The sequence below is a fragment of the Aquarana catesbeiana genome, linkage group LG05 (genome assembly GCF_042186555.1).
Source record: "Aquarana catesbeiana isolate 2022-GZ linkage group LG05, ASM4218655v1, whole genome shotgun sequence".
NCBI lineage: Eukaryota > Metazoa > Chordata > Amphibia > Anura > Ranidae > Aquarana > Aquarana catesbeiana.
Window position 1 is genome coordinate 241,004,224 of NC_133328.1, and position 19,480 is coordinate 241,023,703.

Sequence of the window (19,480 nt, forward strand, 5' to 3'; positions counted from 1 at the left end):
GATTTAAATTTTTTTAAACGGCATGTCAGCATCTAGGCAAGGAAGAGAATACATACAGATATTGTTCAAAATTTGGGTGGAACTCTGCTTTAACTGCAGAAGCATAGGTCAAAAGGATGTGTGTCTTCCTCTCAGCGTCTGGCTTCAGGGCTAGGGCGCCCCCTAGCATCCAGCCAGTGAGAGGCTTCAGTGGGAGAATTAAAGAAGGAAACATTTCCCCTATCGACCACTCTCAGCTTTGCTGGGTACAACATGCTATAAGCCAGCTGCAGATCCCTGAGCCTTTTCTTAACATGCACATAGCTGGCTCTTTGCTTCTGCGTAGCTGCAGAAAAGTCGGGGTATATTGAAATTCGATTTCCATTATATTGCAAATCTCCCATAGTGCGGGCCGCACGGAGGATATTTTCACAGTCTCTGAAGTGTAGGATACAGGCTATCATTGGACGTGGGTGAGATCCAGGAGGGGTAGGTTTTGATGGGACCCTATGGGCCCTCTCTATGGCAAACAAGCCTGAAAAGGTATCATCCGCCATATTATCCTTAAACCACATTTCAAGGAAGTCTTCAGGTTGTTTGCCCTCTGCCTTCTCAGGGAAACCAACCAGGCGAATATTGTTCCTCCTTTGGCGGTCTTCCATGTCACTAAGCTTATCTGTGTGAGCACCCACTTCACAATGTATATTTTGCACTTTATGCTCCAGAGGGCGGACTACATCTTCCAGGTCACTAATTCTCTGTTTAGCTTCAGTAGCCCTTTCTCTAATGGTCTGTACATCATTCTTTAAAAATGACATCTCAGCCCTTATTCCATCAATGTGTTCAGTCAGTGTGGCCTGGCAGGTACATATAGCCTCCATGATCTGTTTCAGAGATGGCTCCCCCTCCCCCACATCTGGCACTATGTCTCCCAGTTCTTCCTGTGGTAGCCCCTCCAGGGAGAGTCCTCTTCTCAATCCTTTAGTTCTAGGAGGCAGCGGGCTTACCTTGCCAGAGCGAGAGGGGGGTCGGTCCTTTCTGCTCTGCTGTGTATTGCTGGGGCTTCTTTCGTCTGCCTCATGGCCGCCGCCATCTTGAGATCCCCAGGCATACTGACAGAGGCGCTCCGCCGAGGATTCCATGGGCGCTCGCCAGGTGCAGAGGGAGTACTGGAAGCTTTGGTGTGGAGAATCTGTGTCTCTGACACCCAGGATGACTAAAGGATTTGTTGTCCTACACGGAGCTCCAGCTCAGTGCTGCTCACGTGCCAGTTGCTAGCTCCGCCCCCCTCCATTAGACATCATTAGATACATTTAAAGACTCCACTCGAAGTGGTTCTAAAGTCAGAAGTTTTTTTTTTATAGATAAAACTTTTTTTTAGAGTGCAGCAGCTCACCTCAGCACTTCTAATACTTATCTGAGCCCATCTCTATCCAGCGATGTTGCACGAGAGTCTCAGCTGCCCCTCATTGGCTGAGACAGCAGCGAGGCACCTTTGGCTCCCACTGCTGTCAAAGTCAGTAAGCCAATGAGGAGAGAGAGGGGCAGGGCCAAACTGCAGCTCCGTGTCTGAATGGACACACTGAGCAGTGGCTCGGCTCGGGTGCCCCCATAGCAAGCTGTATGTATCGCACAGCTACTTTCAAATATGTGAACACCATTCTCCATGGCTCCATACTTATATAGAAGGGTATTCACAGGTCAGATATGTGTAAAAGTTGAGATTTTCTGGTGTGAGGGTTCCTCTCACCACCAGCCTGTTAGTAGTCATACGATCTCTAGGTCTGTCATCTCAAAGCAATGATGCATTGTGTCTCAGAGAAAATCGTGCATATTCACTCTCCACCCACCAAACACTATAAAATCAAACAATTGTGACTAATCAAATCCAGGAAACATTTTTCATAAGCCTAAGCAGACATTAGTTGATTATTTCACCTGGAACTGCACTCTCCAGCTTTAGTAAATAAACCTCAATGTATCTCATTTTGACTGTGGGACATTGCAACAGTCATGTATCTATTCGCTGAACCAGGTAGAAAACCTGGAGCTGCATGTGTTTTCTACAAAACACCAATTTTAATTCTCTAATTCTTTTAAAACTCCTTGGACAGCAAGGAGTTTGATTTATATATCAAATTTAGTCCAATCACCTCTACATTGAGAAATGTTCAATCTGTAAATCCATTACTCTTTTACGATTTCCCTCTTGATTTTGCTACATGCTTTCTGCTAAAGGATTAGGAACTCTATTTTTTTTATTATTTCTCTCAAATGTTCCAACATTCTAAGCTTCAATTTTACCAATATACATTAATCTACATAGCTTACTATACCATATAGATACCATTTGTGTGGTGTCAAAATTAATAAAAGATCTTACTGAGCATCTTTTCTGACCGTTACTATCCTCAAAAAAATGTACTTCTATGTACCAGATGACAAACTGAACAGTGGGAACACACAGGGGGGCACCTCTAAGTGCAATATTGTAATACAACTTTAATGGAGCAGCCAAACAAAACACTCACATTTGTTCCATAAAAGTGTGCTTCTCTAATAACATCAACTAGAGGATCTTCCAGGGCGTTTGCCAGCAGCTGCTCGCAGCATCAGAAAGCTTAAACCAGGTGAACGCTCATTAGCTGTAAAGGGAAGACATCCGTAACCACCTTGGAGTGCGGAACCAGAAGTGAGGTCATACCCGGAGAACGGTCCTGTTGCCCTGATAGCATGTTTCAGAGCGTCACTCAGCTCCTTCCTCAAACCAGAGATATTAGCTGATTGGCGCTTCAAAACGCGTTAGCAGAGCAACAGGATTGTCCTTCGGTTGTGACATCACTTCCAGTTCCACGGTGGTTGTGGATGTCTTCCCTTTACAGCTAATGAGCAGTCACCCAGCTTAAAATTTCCTGATGCTGCAAACGGCTGCTGGCAACCAACCCAGGCGATCCTCTAGTTGAAGTTATTAGAGAAGCACACTTTTATGGAACAAATGTGAGTGTTTATTTGGCTGCTCTAGTAAAGTTGTGTTACAATATTGCAGTTAGAGGCGCCCCTCTGTGTGTTCTTTGTTGTTTTTCAGAGATTCTTTTCTGTCTCTGGGAGGAGCTGCCCATACAGTGCTTTTTTCATATACAGTGCCTTGAAACACTAACCACGAGTGAAAAAAGTTTTTGTGTTATTATTCATATTCTCTGAAAAATGGAAAAGAAGTCATAAATTCTGCCAGGATATGTAAACTTATGAACACAACTATGTGTATGTATGTATAGATAGAAAATGATAAATGGTTTTCAACATTTTCTTACAAATGAATATGTAAACAGTGTGGTGGGCATTTGTATTCAGCCCCCCTGAGTCAATGCTTTGTAGAACTACCTTTTACTGCAGTTACAGCTGCAAGTCTTTTTGGATGTATCTACCAGCTTTGCACATCTAGAGAGTGACATTTTTGCCCATTCTTCTTTGCAAAATATCCCACTTGTTATTTAAATTAGATTTATTGGGGCTTCTTATGCTAACATTCCAGGGATTGCGCCATATACTTAACTGTTCAAACTGAACAGTGGTCACACCTTTATGTCCCATTTTGCTTTCCTCTACTTAGCAGTGTTTCTCTAGTTGTAGCAGTGTTCTCACTTCAGTCAATTGGTTCCTCAAAATTGGGACTGTTCAGGCATGCCTTCATAATCTCATCTCATAAATTCATATACCTTTTTAATAGCCCCTATGACTGTGCCCAGTGGGAATCATATTGTGCAAATACTTAAACTTTGTTTTCCTCTTTCTTCTCCTTCTTGGAACTTTAATAAACTTTCTCTTGTATAGTTTTTCTATTACCGTGTGATCTAATAGTGTTATGGTTGTAACCCCTTTCCTTGAATTTCTGTTTTAGGTCACAAACCTCTTTTTCAAATCACATTTGGTCTCTACAATTTTAATGTACATCTTGGAATTGACTTATCGAAACCCCTGAACAGTTGAAAGGGGATGATGGCTGGTCGTGTGGCGAGGAGCGTTTTCTGCTGTTGCCTAATAAAAAGTGGAGGTCGTAATTATAAACCTTTTTCTTTTTATCCTAAGATCCAAAAACTCCATCTCTGACTTAAGTTTTTTAAATTAGAATCCATATTTTTTTTTTTACATTTAAATAAATTACAAAATCCAGTTCACTACCCCTCCACATGACCAGCACATCATCATCAATATACTTTTGCTTTTGGGCTACCTGTGCCCCAAACTCACACATGTCCCTCAGCACCTTCCTACCAATACCTCAAGTAAAGGCATGCGTAAGCAGATGTGCACGAGGCTCCCACAGATACTCCTCCTATTTGTCCGTAGAACTTACCCACAATTAAAAATAATAATTTTCCAATACTAACCAATTGAAACCAGAAAATCTTACTGCTCCAATTAAAGTGGACGTAAACCCATTTTTTTTTTCTAATTAAGGCCTGCAATCTTGTACAGTATAGGATTTCATGTCATCTGTGCCCAGTCTTGCCATAAAGAGTTAATCCAGCTCTGAGCAGTCTTCTTTTTCTTTTATTGGGATAAAAATGGACACACAGAGAAATAGGAGTCAGTTCTTCCCCCTTGCTGTAACAGGTTATTTACATATATCATGCATGAACATGAGAGAGGCATTCTGTGTACTTCAGATCCCCTCCTCCTTTCTTCTCCAGCTCTCCCAGGATTGGCTGCTCCACACCTCAGCATGACTGGGCATGCTGAAGTCATGTGGTGACTTTTCTGGGTTTTGACTGGATGTTAGTGATCATAGCAGAATTTCAGTGTAAGAAATACCCAGGAGAAAATGCATGTTGACAAGGGGAGTTTAGAGGTGGGCGGGGAGTCTACTGACATCACGACTCCACCCATCGAGCTCCGGACAACAGACCCACCCACAGAATCTGCAGTTTTTCTGGTCTCATAACAGACAGAGGGGAGACATTTGACATGGTAAGGATACATGCAGGAGGCATGTATATCCTTATAGATAACCACTATGGCAGTAGTTTAGAAAGGATGAGAGTGGGTTTACATTCACTTTAAGTCTAGTTTAGCACTTTCCGAATATCTTTACTGTCCTGAACATATGTTGGAAGGCAGGCTACAAAATAATAAAGCATTCTAACTACATACTCTTTCACTCTATGGGTGGAAGTACCGATTGCCAAAAGTATTGGGTGACAAAGAGGAGCATCTTTATTTTTATGTAATATTGGGAACACATAAAATATACCTATGTTATATTCCTACACCCTCATGTACTCATTTATCTTTTTGAGTATTGCCGTCCACATACATCCAATCTAACATTTGGTTAAGTGGACAGACTACAGGGGGTCCCCGGGTTACAAACAAGTTAGGGACTATAGGTTTGTTCTTAAGTCGAATCTGTTTGTAAGTCGGAACAGGTACATTTTTTAAGTGTAGCTCCAGCCAAAAAAACTATTTTTAAGCTTTTTGGATAGCATAGGGAAGGGTTAACACCCCTGTAACATTTGTTTTGCTGTGTGTGCCCCTGTTCAGAAGATTTCACCTCACTTTCTGTCCCAATGACAATTGGATTTTTAAAATTTTGGGTTGTTGTGGAAACAAGCCTTGGTGATAAAGCATTAGTGGAGGTACCTTTTCCCCATAATAGCTCTTACAGGAGAGAATTTCCCTTCCTAGGGGTAGATTTCCTCTCACTTCCTGTTGTCTGCCTCTGTTTGTAAGTAGGAGTCGTTTGTAAGTCGGATGTTTGTAACTAGGGGACCCCCTGTACCTCTAAAAATGTGTTTTCCCTAATCTTCTAACATTTTCCATTAGCTCGTTGACTTTTAATTTCTCTTACATAATAATTCTCTGTAAGAACAGAATTTCCCCCTCTTATCGCTAGGTTTTATAATAATCTTCCTGTTTTTATTTGCAATTCATTGAATGCCTTTCTCTCCTTTGTATTATTGCTTCTTGATGCCATCATCCCATCAGTCTTCGTTAGTTCTTTGGAGAACACTTCCAAACATATAGAAATGTTTTTATTAAAACATAAAGGTGCCATTTAACCCAATCATTTAACAGAGAAATGTAATTAATTGAAATGGATTAATCAGGTTAACTATGTAAAAATCATCTTTTCTTTTTGTCATATGTTCTTGCCTTGCCTCCACATGTAGTTCTTCTTAAGGGCATGTATCACATGCATCTTCAAACTCCCTTTTCTTTTACCATTATATATTGCTGTTGACACACGACACATCACTAAGGCCAGCCATGCACAGAGTAAATTTCTTTCCTGAAACCAGGGGTGACAGCAAAATAGCTTGATTCCCCCATCAACACAGACAGTGCTGATGTGGAAATCCCTCCTGCCGGGCCATTGTCTTCTCCCTGCGGGGGGGAGCCGTCCCTGCTGGGAGAAGACGGTGATTATTGCTAGCGGCTATAGCAGCTGCTAGCGATAATCGCAGGTAAAACCCGGCATGCTGGTTGTACCCAAGTTGATCGATCCATCAACTTGGTACATTCAGCATGCACATACATGGTTCGAATCGCGTATGGCCTGCCTAACTGAATCTCCAAATTCTTTTCTGCTTCAAGATCTACCACTCCCCATGCTGCCTGTTGAATCAAATATTTTATCCCTCCTAAAGTCTAATTTGTCCTATCAGTACTTTTATAAGTTTTAGATTTTCTTTTACAAGGATTTTATTGAGAGTAAAACATCGTACAATGGCAGTGAGCTAAGTGCTCCAGTTTAAAGGCATGGAGAAATAAAGCACAAGGGAGCGATAGTATTATACAAGCTGAGAAACATCCATTTGGTTAAGTTGGACAATATCGAAATCCGAGAACATGTACAGTTGACATGCATTGGGTACCAGTGTAACAGTCATACAATGAGTTGTGTCAGTCCAAAACTGTATTATAGGTCATTGCAGCCCACCTTTATTTAAAAGCAAGTTGATAAGTTATACAGATAGTTCTTCCAATGCAGGGGGTTCTCACCATCACTGCAAAGACATAACAAAAGCCAATGACAGATTGACTTGGCCTTGTGTTTTGGATCATTGTCATGTTGGAATGTCCAAGTACGTCCCATGCGCAGCTTCCTGGCTGATGAATGCAAATGTTCCTCCAGTATTTTTTGTTAACATACTGCATTCATCTTGCCATAAATTTTGACCAAATTTCCTGAGCCTTTGTAGCTCACACATCCCCAAAACATCAGCGATCCACCTCCGTGTTTCACAGTAGGAATGGTAGTGTACCTTTCATCATAGGCCTTGTTGACTCCTCTCCAAATGTAGCATTTATGGTTGTGGCCAAAAAGCTCAATTTTGGTCTCATCACTCCAAATGACTTTGTGCCAGAAGGTTTGAGGCGTGTCTCTGTGCTGTTTGGCGTATTGTAAGCAGGATACTTTGTGGTACTTGCGTAGTAATGGCTTTCTTCTGGTGACTCGAACATGCAGCCCATCTTTCTTCAAGTTCCTCCTTATTGTGCATCTTGAAACAGCCACACCACATGTATTCAGAGAGTCCTGTATTTCACCTGAAGTTATTTGTGGGTTTTTCGTTGCATCCCGAACAATTTTCCTGGCTGTTGTGGCTGAAGTTGGTCTACCCGACCGTTGTTTGGTTTCAACAGAACCCCTCATTTTCCACTTCTTGATTAGAATTTGAACACTGCTGATTGGCATTTTAAATTTCTTGGATATCTTTTTATATCCCTTTCCTGTTTTATACGAACTGTTGATGACTAGGCTGAGGAGGGGGGGAGATTGTTGTTTGTATTGTTAATTGTAATTAGCTCCTGCTATTGTGTTTATACTACTGTGTGAAGCCCGGTGCCCACAAGTCTGTGTCCTACAGGTCATGTCTCCGAGTCATCTGGTCTGGGTAAATTTTTTAGTAAATTAGCTCATGTTAATTAGGTTAGCTTTGAATCATCCTGCTGTATAAATTTGTGTGAGATCTCAAATAAAGAGTTAGTCCTGATGTACTCCAAGACTGGTGTTGTCTAGTTCTTGGGGGTTCCTATAGCCAGATCCATTGGACTCATGTTACAGAACTTAGGAAGCGGTATACTGACGGAAGCACTCAAGCGGAGTGTGTGACGTTCCGTGACACCGCGTATAGTAATATGACGGCCACAGATAGGATCTCCCATCCTGGGTGGCCGTCATATGATGTCCTGGGCTTCCCGGCCGTCTAGGGGGCGTGCACGCGCCCGCCGCATTGCTCGGGACCTGATGTGCATGCCCGGCGACCGCGATGTCTGCCGGGCACCCGCGATTGCCCGTTAACCGAGCAGTATTGTGGATCTGTGAGAGAGGAGATCGATCTGTGTTCCCAGTACAGAGGAACACTGATCGGTCTCCTCCCCTTGTGAGTCCCCACCCCCTACAGTTAGAATCACTCCCCTAGGAAACACATTTAACCCCTCGTCTCCCCCTAGTGGTTAACCCCTTCCCTGCCTGTCACATTTATACAGTAATCAATGCAATTTTATAGCATTGATCGCTGTATAAATGTGAATGGTCCCAAAAATGTGTCAAAAGTGTCCGATGTGTCCACCATAATGTCGCAGTCATGAAAAAAAAAAATCGCAGATCGCTGCTATTACTAGTAAAAAAAAAAAATAAATAACATTTTTTTTTAAATGCCATAAATCTATCCCGTATTTTGTAGACGCTATAACTTTTGCGCAAACCAATCAATATACGCTTATTGCGATTTTTTTTTTTTTACCAAAAATATGTAGAAGAATACGTATCGGCCTAAACTGAGGAAAAAATTTGTTTTTTTTTTTTAAAAATTGGGATATTTATTATAGCAAAAAGTAAAAAATATTGTGTTTTCTTTTTTCAAAATTGTCGCTCTTCTTTTGTTTATAGCGCAAAAAATGAAAGCCGCAGGGGTGATCAAATACAACCAAAAGAAAGCTCTATTTGTGGGGAAAAAAGGACGTCAAATTTGTTTGGGTACAACGTCGCATGACCGCGCAATTGTCGTTTAAAATGCGACAGCGCTGAAAACTAAAAATTGGTCTGGGAAGGAAGGGGGTGAAAATGCCCTGTATTGAACCGGTTAATAGCCATTCAAACCCCTTTGTGTCAAATTGTGTGCATGTTATCGGTCAAAATCACCAGGGTATGTAAACTTTTGATCAGGGTCATTTGGGTAGTTTCTGTTGCCATTATGATTTAAAAAGAGTAAACACAATTGATTGCTAATTAATGGCTTCAGCCAAACACTAACCATGAGTGAAAAAACTTTTTGTGTTATTGTTCATATTCTCTAACAAATGGCCAAGAAATCATAAATTCTGCCAGGGTATGTAAACTTATGAGCACAACTGTCTGTGTGTGTGTGTGTGTGTGTATATGTATATGTGTGTGTGTATATGTGTAATATATATATATATATATATATATATATACACACATACACACACACACACAGAGTGGGGACCGAAAGTATTCAGACCCCCTTAAATTTTTCACTCGTTATATTGCAGCCATTTGCTAAAATCATTTAAGTTCATTTTTTTCCCTCATTAATGTACACACAGCACCCCATATTGACAGAAAAACACAGAATTGTTGACATTTTTGCAGATTTATTAAAAAAGAAAAACTGAAATATCACATGGTCCTAAGTATTCAAACCCTTTGCTGTGACACTCATATATTTAATATATTTAACTCAGGTGCTGTCCATTTCTTCTGATCATCCTTGAGATGGTTTACACACCTGTCTATATAAGACCTTACAGCTCACAGTGCATGTCAGAGCAAATGAGAATCATGAGATCAAAGGAACTGCCTGAAGAGCTCAGAGACAGAATTGTGGCAAGGCACAGATCTGGCCAAGGTTACAAAAAAATGTCTGCTGAACTTAAGGTTCCTAAGAGCACAGTGGCCTCCATAATCCTTAAATGGAAGACGTTTGGGACGACCAGAACCCTTCCTAGAGCTGGCTGTCTGGCCAAACTGAGCTATGGGGGGAGAAGAAATAAAACTAAGTAATTCTGCACTGCTCACAAGATCAGCAGCTAACACACCACATTGAAAAAATGGTATACTAAATAAAAACAACAAAGTGTAGCGCTAAAGAATGATGTGCCCAGTGCAATATATAAGTGAAGCTAAATGGCACTAAATTTAAAATTTAATAAAATAAATCAGATGATATACACAATTGTGTGCAAAGTGAAAATAAAGTCCATGAATAATGATGAATGTGAATATATTCCCAGTCAATATACGAGGAAATCTTGCAAACAATGAATGTATATAATTGTGAAGAGAACCACCACCGGGTGAACAGGAGGCTTACCGGATTGTTTGAACACGCTAGAGCATACGCTCTGAGTGTCAAACAGGCTTGGGTATGGTAAAAATGGACTCTGGATCAGTATCGTCAGGCAGGTGTACACAGATGTCAGCCAGATGGAACCACGGAAAATGCAATATCACATGCAGACCGGAGCTCAGAAATCCACAGGCATGTAGAGATGTCAACTGCAATAAACAGGTGGCCTGGAGCAGACCAAAAAAGAACAACTGTTGTTGTTTTTACCATACCCAAGCCTGTTTGACATGCAGAGCGTATGCTCTAGCGTGTTCAAACAATCCGGTAAGCCTCCTGTTCACCCGGTGGTGGTTCTCTTCACAATTATATACATTCATTGTTTGCAAGATTTCCTCGTATATTGACTGGGAATATATTCACATTCATCATTATTCATGGACTTTATTTTCACTTTGCACACAATTGTGTATATCATCTGATTTATTTTATTCAATTTTAAATTTAGTGCCATTTAGCTTCACTTATATATTGCACCGGGCACATCATTAGCGCTACACTTTGTTGTTTTTATCGGGGGAGAAGAGCCTTGGTGAGAGAGGTGAGAGAGAGGTAAAGAAGAACCCAAAGATCTCTGTGGCTGAGCTCCAGAGATGCAGTCGGGAGATGGGAGAAAGTTGTAGAAAGTCAACCATCACTGCAGCTCTCCACCAGTCGGGGCTTTATGGCAGAGTGGCCCGACGGAAGCCTCACCTCAGTGCAAGACACATGAAAGCCCGCATGGAGTTTGCTAAACACCTGAAGGACTCCAAGATGGTGAGAAATAAGATTCTTTGGTCTGATGAGACCAAGATAGAACTTTTTGGCCTTAATTCCAAGCGGTATGTGTGGAGAAAACCAGGCACTGCTCATCACCTGTCCAATACAGTCCCAACAGTGAAGCATGGTGGTGGCAGCATCATGCTGTAGGGGTGTTTTTCAGCTGCAGGGACAGGACGACTGGTTGCAATCGAGGGAAAGATGAATGCTGCCAAGTACAGGGATATCCTGGACGAAAACCTCCAGAGTGCTCAAGACCTCAGACTGGGCCGAAGGTTTACCTTCCAACAAAACAGTGACCCTAAGCACACAGCTAAAATAACGAAGGAGTGGCTTCACAACAACTCCGTGACTGTTCTTGAATGGCCCAGCCAGAGCCCTGACTTAAACCCAATTAAGCATCTCTGGAGAGACCTAAAAATGGCTGTCCACCAACGTTTACCATCCAACATGACAGAACTGGAGAGGATCTGCAAGGAGGAATGGCAAAGGATCCCCAAATACAGGTGTGAAAAACTTGTTGCATCTTTCCCAAAAAGACTCATGGCTGTATTAGATCAAAAGAGTACTTCTACTAAATACTGAGCAAAGGGATATAATTTATATCTCTAGATAGAGATAGATCTATATGTAGATAGAGATAGATATAGATCTACAGTGGGGATGGAAAGTATTCAGACACCCTCAAATTTTTCACTCTTTGTTATATTGCAGCCATTTGCTAAAATCATTTAAGTTCATTTTTTTCCTCAATTAATGTACACACAGCACCCCATATTGACAGAAAAACACAGAATTGTTGACATTTTTGCAGATTTATTAAAAAAGAAAGACTGGAATATCACTTGGTCCTAAGTATTCAGACCCTTAACTCAGTATTTAGTAGAAGCACCCTTTTGATCTAATACAGCCATGGGTCTTTTTGGGAAAGATGCAACAAGTTTTTCACACCTGGATTTGGGGATCCTCTGCCATTCCTCCTTGCAGATCCTCCCCAGTTCTGTCAGGTTGAATGGTAAACGTTGGTGGACAGCCATTTTTAGGTCTCTCCACAGATGCTCAATTGCATAAAACAACAGGTTCCCCTAAGTGGACTTTCCCGGCACTTGCACAGAAGTAGAAAATATAGGAGTATAAACTAATATGAAGTATAAAAGAATATTTTATTTAATAAAGAAATACATTCGTTAAAAACAATGTGGATATCCTAGGTAGCATAGTGGTAATACATAATAAACATAATAAACATCAAACAGTAAGCAATGATGGGGTATACAGAGAGACTCTTTTCAAGCCCGACGTGTTTCGGGGTACTTAATATTTTTGGGTCCTTCTTCAGGGACATGATTGAAAAGAGGAGTTCATCTGAAAGAGTTTCATTGGTTACACTGAAAAGGAGATTTTTAAAAAAAAGACCACATGAAAAGGCAAGATGGAATGGTGGGCAGTTGTAGTATAGTGGGTACAGGTGCTGTTCTTAGGCGGTAGGAGCTAGATGTTAGTAAGCAGCAGTCTCCACAGGGGGATGTACCAGTTCACCTATCCTGCCCGACCCGGCCGCGCATAAGCCAAAGCGATATACTGGGGTCGAGAGAGGCGCCCCTTGAGTAGAATGTTTACAGGTTCGGCTGGCCACGCATCCCAGCATCCGGCATGTAGAGCGCCTACATGCCGGATGCTGGGATGCGTGGCCAGCCGAACCTGTAAACATTCTCCTTTTCAGTGTAATCAATGAAACTCTTTCAGATGAACTCCTCTTTTCAATCATGCCCCTGAAGAAGGACCCAAAAATATTAAGTACCCCGAAAGGCGTCGGGCTTGAAAAGAGTCTCTCTGTATACCCCATCATTGCTTACTGTTTGATGTTTATTATGTTTATTATGTATTACCACTATGCTACCTAGGATATCCACATTGTTTTTAACAAATGTATTTCTTTATTAAATAAAATATTCTTTTATACTTCATATTAGTTTATACTCCTATATTTTCTACTTCTGTGCAAGTGCCGGGAAAGTCCACTTAGGGGAACCTGTTGTTTTATGTTACTGATATATTGGATGTGGCACGGCTTTTTCCTCCTTCCTAGGCGAGTTGGTCGCCTTTTTTGTCAGATGCTCAATTGGGTTTAAGTCAGGGCTCTGGCTGGGCCATTCAAGAACAGTCACAGAGTTGTTGTGAAGCTGTGTGCTTAGGGTCATTGTCTTGTTGGAAGATAAACCTTTGGCCCAGTCTGAGGTCCTGAGCACTCTGGAGAAGGTTTTCGTCCAGGATATCCCTGTACTTGGCCGCATTCATCTTTGCCTCGATTGCAACCAGTCGACCTGTCCCTGCAGCTGAGAAACACCCCCACAGCGTGATGCTGCCACCACCATGCTTCACTGTTGGGACTGTATTGGACAGGTGATGAGCAGTGCCTGGTTTTCTCCACACATACCGCTTAGAATCAAGGCCAAAAAGTTCTATCTTGGTCTCATCAGACCAAAGAATCTTATTTCTCACCATCTTGGAGTCCTTCAGGTGTTTTTTAGCAATCTCCATGCGGGCTTTCATGTGTCTTGCACTGAGGAGAGGCTTCTGTCGGGCCACTCTGCCATAAAGCCCCAACTGGTGGAGGGCTGCAGTGATGGTTGACTTTCTACAACTTTCTACCATCTCCCAACTGCATCTCTAGAGCTCAGCCACAGTGATCTTTGGGTTCTTCTTTACCTCTCTCACCAAGGCTCTTCTCCCCCGATAGCTCAATTCTGTCTCTGAGCTCTTCAGGCAGTTCCTTTGACCTCATGATTCTCATTTGCTCTGACATGCACTGTGAGCTGTAAGGTCTTGGTGTGTGGCTTTCCTAATCAAGTCCAATCGGTATAATCAAACACAGCTGGACTCAAATGAAGGTGTAGAACCATCTCAAGGATGATCAGAAGAAATGGACAGCACCTGAGTTAAATATATGAGTGTCACAGCAAAGAGTCTAAATACTTAGGACCATGTGATATTTCAGTTTTTCTTTTTTAATAAATCTGCAAAAATGTCAACAATTCTGTGTTTTCTGTCAATATGGGGTGCTGTGTCTACATTACTGAAGAAAAAAATGAACCTAAACGATTTTAGCAAATGGCTGCAACATAACAGAGTGAAAAATTTAAGGGGGTCTGAATACTTTCCGTCCCCACTGTATATGTATAGATAGAGTGCCTTGAAAAAGTATTCACACCCCTTGAAATTTTCCACATTTTGTCAAGTTACAATCAAAAACGTAAATTTGTTGTATTGGTATTTTATGTGATAGACCAACACAAAGTGGCACACAATTGTGAAGTGGAAGACAAATGATAAATGGTTTTCCAAATTGTTTCACAAATATGTGAAACATGTGGTGTAGAAAAACAACAAAGTGTAGCGCTATAACTAAAATAAAAATTCACATCTGGGGTGTGAAAATGATATCAAAAGGGTTCACAAGTGTGCAGACCACCTCCACGCCTGTGCACTCAAAATCAAGCATGAGTGTTACCAAAATTCGCATATAAGTAAATGTCTGTAAACAGTGTAAGTATATCTCGTTAGAGAATATCCAAAAATATAAAAAAAAAATACAATAAAGCATAAAAACAGCAGTATATCAACACATAAAAAGGACTAGACCCAAATAAATGGGAAATCTCAGATGTTGTACCACCATATCCATGCAGGCCTATAGAGACAAATCCGCATGTGACTATACCTGTAAACACAGGATTGATACACAGTGATAATAGAATGGCTGTTGGAGCTATGTGGATTAAAAAGTCTCTAAGGGTTGACAGTTCTTTGAGAATAAAGATGTTCAAAACTTCTATTTATATCCTGCACAGCCTGGTACATGATATACCAACATCCAGGGCCAGATCTTCTTAAAGCGGGGTTCCACTCAAATTTTTAACTTATTCTTACCCCCTTCAGTTAATTGCATAGATGTTCAAATGCCGCACGAAAAAATTTTTATCGCTGTAATTACATTTATATTGTACTTTATTGTGGCACTTCCTGTCTCTCCTCCCATGGGAGTAGGCGTGTTTATTGCCTTTCCCCGGCGCCGCACTGTCTCCTGGGAGCTTAGTGTCAGGCTTCCCAAGATTCAGTGCGGGAAACAATGATCATGCATGTGAACAAGCTGTGAATGAACAGCATTCACTGCATCCAGGAAATCAATACTTGTGGGCTTCACATGCCCACAAGCAAGATGTAAACAGCCAGCATCACATTTTTTAAGTTATTCTTCAGTACCAAAACAGACAGAGGCGGAAATATTACACCCAAACTGAGTATTATTTTGGGGTTAGCAAAGTGTTTAAGTGTTTCAATGACCTAAAAAAAAAAAAAAAAGATTGGTCGCCGGACTCCCGCTTTAAGACACACACTTTCAACTGGAAGAAATGAAATGCCCTTACCAGAAATGTTGGACTCACTAGCCGTTGGCGGTGAGTCGTTCAGGCTTGTACCGTCTGAGTGGTAGGGTTAAAGATGATTCCAATCCTGGAAGGGTGCCGGATAGGCAGGAAGAGCCTCACGACTTCGACACTCCTGGAAGGGCTGGAGATGGACCCGTTGTTCCTGTGTTTTTTTGTCTTGGTCAGGTTACTAATTCAGAAATAGGCTGGGGTCTTCCGCCGGATACCGCTCTCTTAGCAGCAACCCCCCACATGTAATATGGGAAAGATAAAGAAACAAGGCTTCCACATGGTGTAAATCCTGTAATACAGGAAAAGATTTATTGATAAAAATATTTTCAATAAATAAAAAACGAGAGGCAAAAATTTGTTTCAATTGAACTGGATTAGCGCAGTAAATGAGGTGGCTATGATGGCGTAAAACACCCGACGCGTTTCGTCTGCTAAGACTTCAACTGGGGTATAGGCTAACCTGCCACCCACTGCCCTTTATATAAAAATGTAATAAGAAATCATAAAAATCAATTCAGAACACCTGTGCGGCGTGACTTCCGGGTTTACGGGTAATCCGTGTCATGTGACAGACTCTAAGCTAATCACAGATAGAGAAGAGGATAGGGAACCAAGCCTCTGTATCGTCCTCCAATCAACCTCTTCAGAAGTGTTCGTCAGTGGTATAGGTCACATGACCGTCGCGTCATTCAGCGTCGGTGTGATGACGCGGTATACACTTCAAGAAGAATGTATCATTGGAGTCCGGAAACAGGAAATGATTATCAGCTTGCTTTGAAACGCAAACGCATTCACAGCAACCGGAACTGGAAGCTAGATGGAGGTGTTAGCCTACTCAGCTTGGACCGCAAACACATTACCATAAACCGGAACAGATTATTAGTTACGAGAATATGAATCATTACTCAATTTAAAAATTATATTGAGATTCATAATAGTATATCAGGGAGTATAGCAGCTATGGTAAACAAACTGTCATACCGTTCTATCATAATTGCATATATAGTGCAAATACATATCGCTCCAAGCAAAAAAATCAAAGAAATCAAAACAGACTGCTGAATATAGGTAAAATAAACTGTCTAAATAAAAACCAAACATGATAAATGTTTGAAAACAGGAAATATGTCTAACACACTCAATGCCTTTTAGAGGAGAGTGCATTTGTATTCAGCCCCCCTGAGCCAATACTTTGTAGAACCACCTTTTGCTCCAATTACAGCTGCAACTTTTTGGGGATGTCTCTACCATCTTTGCACATTCTTCTTTACAAAATAGCTCAAGCTCTGTCAGATTGGATGGAGAGCTTCTGTGAACAGCAATTTCAAGTCTTGCCACAGATTCTCAATTGGATTTAGGTGTGGGCTTTGACTGGGCCATTCTAAGACATGAATATGCTTTGATCTAAACCATTCCGTTGTAGCTGTGGCTGTATGTTTAAGGTCATTGTCCTGCTGGAAGGTGAACCTCCGCCCCAGTCTCAAGTTTTTTGTAGACTCGAACAGGTTTTCTAAGATTGCCCTGTATTTGGGCTCCATCCATCTTCCCATCAACTCTGACCAGCTTCCCTGTCCCTGCTGAAGAAAAGCATCCCCACAACATGATGCTGCCACCATGTTTCACGGTGGGGATGGTGTGTTCAGGGTGATCTGCAGTTTTAGTTTTCCAACACACATAGCATTTTGCTTTTAGTCCAGAAAGTTACATTTTGGTCTCATCTGACCAGAGCACCTTCTTCCACATGTTTGCTGTGTCCCCAATATGGCTTCTCGCAAACTGCAAATGGGACTTCTTATGGCTTTCTTTCAACAATGGCTTTCTTCTTGCCACTCTTCCATAAAGGCCAGATTTGCGGAGTGCACGACTAATAGTTGTCCTGTGGACAGATTCTCCCACCTGAGCTGTGAATCTCTGCAGCTCCTCCAGAGTTACCATGGGCCTCTTGCCTGCTTCTCTGATTAATGCTCTCCTTGCTTGGCCTGTCAGTTTAGGTGGACGGCCATGTCTTGGTAGGTTTGCAAGTCTGCCATACTCTTTCCATTTTCCGATGATGGATTGAACAGTGCTCTGTGAGATGTTCAAAGCTTGGGATATTGTTTTTATAACCTAACCCTGCTTTAAACTTCTCCACAACTTTATCCCTGACATGTCTGGTGTTTCCCTTGGCCTTCAAGATGCTGTTTGCTTACTAAGGTTCTCTAACAAACCTCTGAGGGCTTCACAGAACAGCTGTATTTGTACTGAGATTAAATTATACGTAGGTGGACTCTATTTACTAATTAGGTAACTTCTTAAGGCAGTTGGTTCCACTGGATTTTAGTTAGGGGCATCAGAGTAAAGGGGGCTAAATACATATGCACGCCACACTTTTCACATATTTATTTGTAAAAAATTTGGAAAACCATTTATCATTTTCCTTCAACTTCACAATTATGTGCTACTTTGTGTTGGTCTATCACATAAAATCCCAATAAATACATTTTACTTTTTTGGTTGTAACATGACAAAATGTGGAAAATTTTGTGTGAATACCTTTTCAAGGCACTGTATATACAATAGGTAGACTCTTTTTACACAAACACAGCATGCTTGTTCACTACTCCTCTGGTACTTCAACGAATGGCTCTGACCTGTCCAACAGTGCGCTAGAGTGCATCTCATGCACCACATCGGTAGGAAGCAACCCAGCACACTGTGAGACAACATTCAACATGGGTTTACACACTTTCCCGTCAGTTACCAACACTGTTATTTCCTATCAGAGTGTCTCCGGGTACCTTAATCTGCACCTCTTTGCAGGTAATGGACAGAATTTCTGCTACTGTCATGTCTGTTTGGGCCCTTCCTTCACATGAGGTCTAGCAGGTGAGACAGTATACGCGCCATGTACCAACCACTGCTCAGCTGCACCTCGGACCATGCCAGCAGGAATTCATCCCATTGCACGGAGAGACTTATAACATGTCTGTCATTTCTGATTTCTCTAGCAGTTCCCCTAAGCGCTCTCTGCACAAAACAGCCCCTGGTAGCACTCTTGCCAAGAATCATGAGACCACTTTCCATAGAAGTAACTGACATTGCAGTACCATTGCCTGTACCGTCTGTCTCCACTGATTGTCACTACACAGTACCAGGCCATCTGTGGAGGACACATGCAGGCGTATAGAGAGAGGGTTTTTTTTTACCAATTCCAACATTTCCCATAACATCTTCGTTATTTCTAAAATATCCCACATCTAAACACAGAACTTTAGGGACTCTTCCCTTACTAGCAATGTGGAGAGGCTCATTTGCTAAGGTTCGAGAGGCAGAGACACTTAGAGACCTCCACCTCATAGGTAACTGACACTACTTGCAGCTCCCCTTGAGCACTGCCAAACGCAGGTGTCATACTCATCCTCTCATTTTCAGCAACACTGAGATTCTCAAAGTCATTATCCAGTACACTGTCATTCTGATACTCAACATTACCCATCTGTTTTGCTTCGGACAAAACCTCTGCTATGTACGCACCCTTATCTGATCCTTCTGACTGGAGGGGGTTAACTTCTGCAAGAGCCAACAAAACCATGACTACAGGCTCTGCAGACTCTTTACCGCAGCAGCAATAATGTCCACCTCACTATTACTTTCAGAAATTTCTTTCCACCACGCGAATACCTTTATGGCCAGACTATCCCAGTCTATCCTGTCTGTGCTCCAGTCATCAACACTCTGTAGCACTGCTCTAGCTGCCCAAAGAGACACAGGCAGACAGAGGGGCTCAACACCATCTGACACACTACACTTGTCAGTAATACACTTCTCAACATGATCATTATCAACATTCCTGCCTTGTATAGACTGCCTTAGCACATTAGCAGTTTGAGACTGTAGGATACTTAGTACAGTACTTCTCACCTCTTGTAAAACACACTCGCGTGTCAGGGCGAC

The 19,480-nt window shown here is 41.8% G+C and overlaps 1 protein-coding gene across 4 annotated transcripts in view; it reads left to right on the plus strand.

Moving 5' to 3' along the window:
* The window catches only part of TPPP (tubulin polymerization promoting protein), a 146,608-nt gene that overhangs the window by 109,879 nt on the left and 17,249 nt on the right, over positions 1 to 19,480 (plus strand). The window contains exon 6 of one of the 4 annotated variants that reach the window (XR_012244443.1): positions 3,878 to 4,030. The exons of the other annotated variants lie outside the window; for them this stretch is intronic. The gene's annotated coding sequence lies outside the window, so the exon portion shown is untranslated. The remainder of the gene's footprint in view (positions 1 to 3,877; positions 4,031 to 19,480) is intronic. 4 annotated transcript variants of the gene reach the window in all.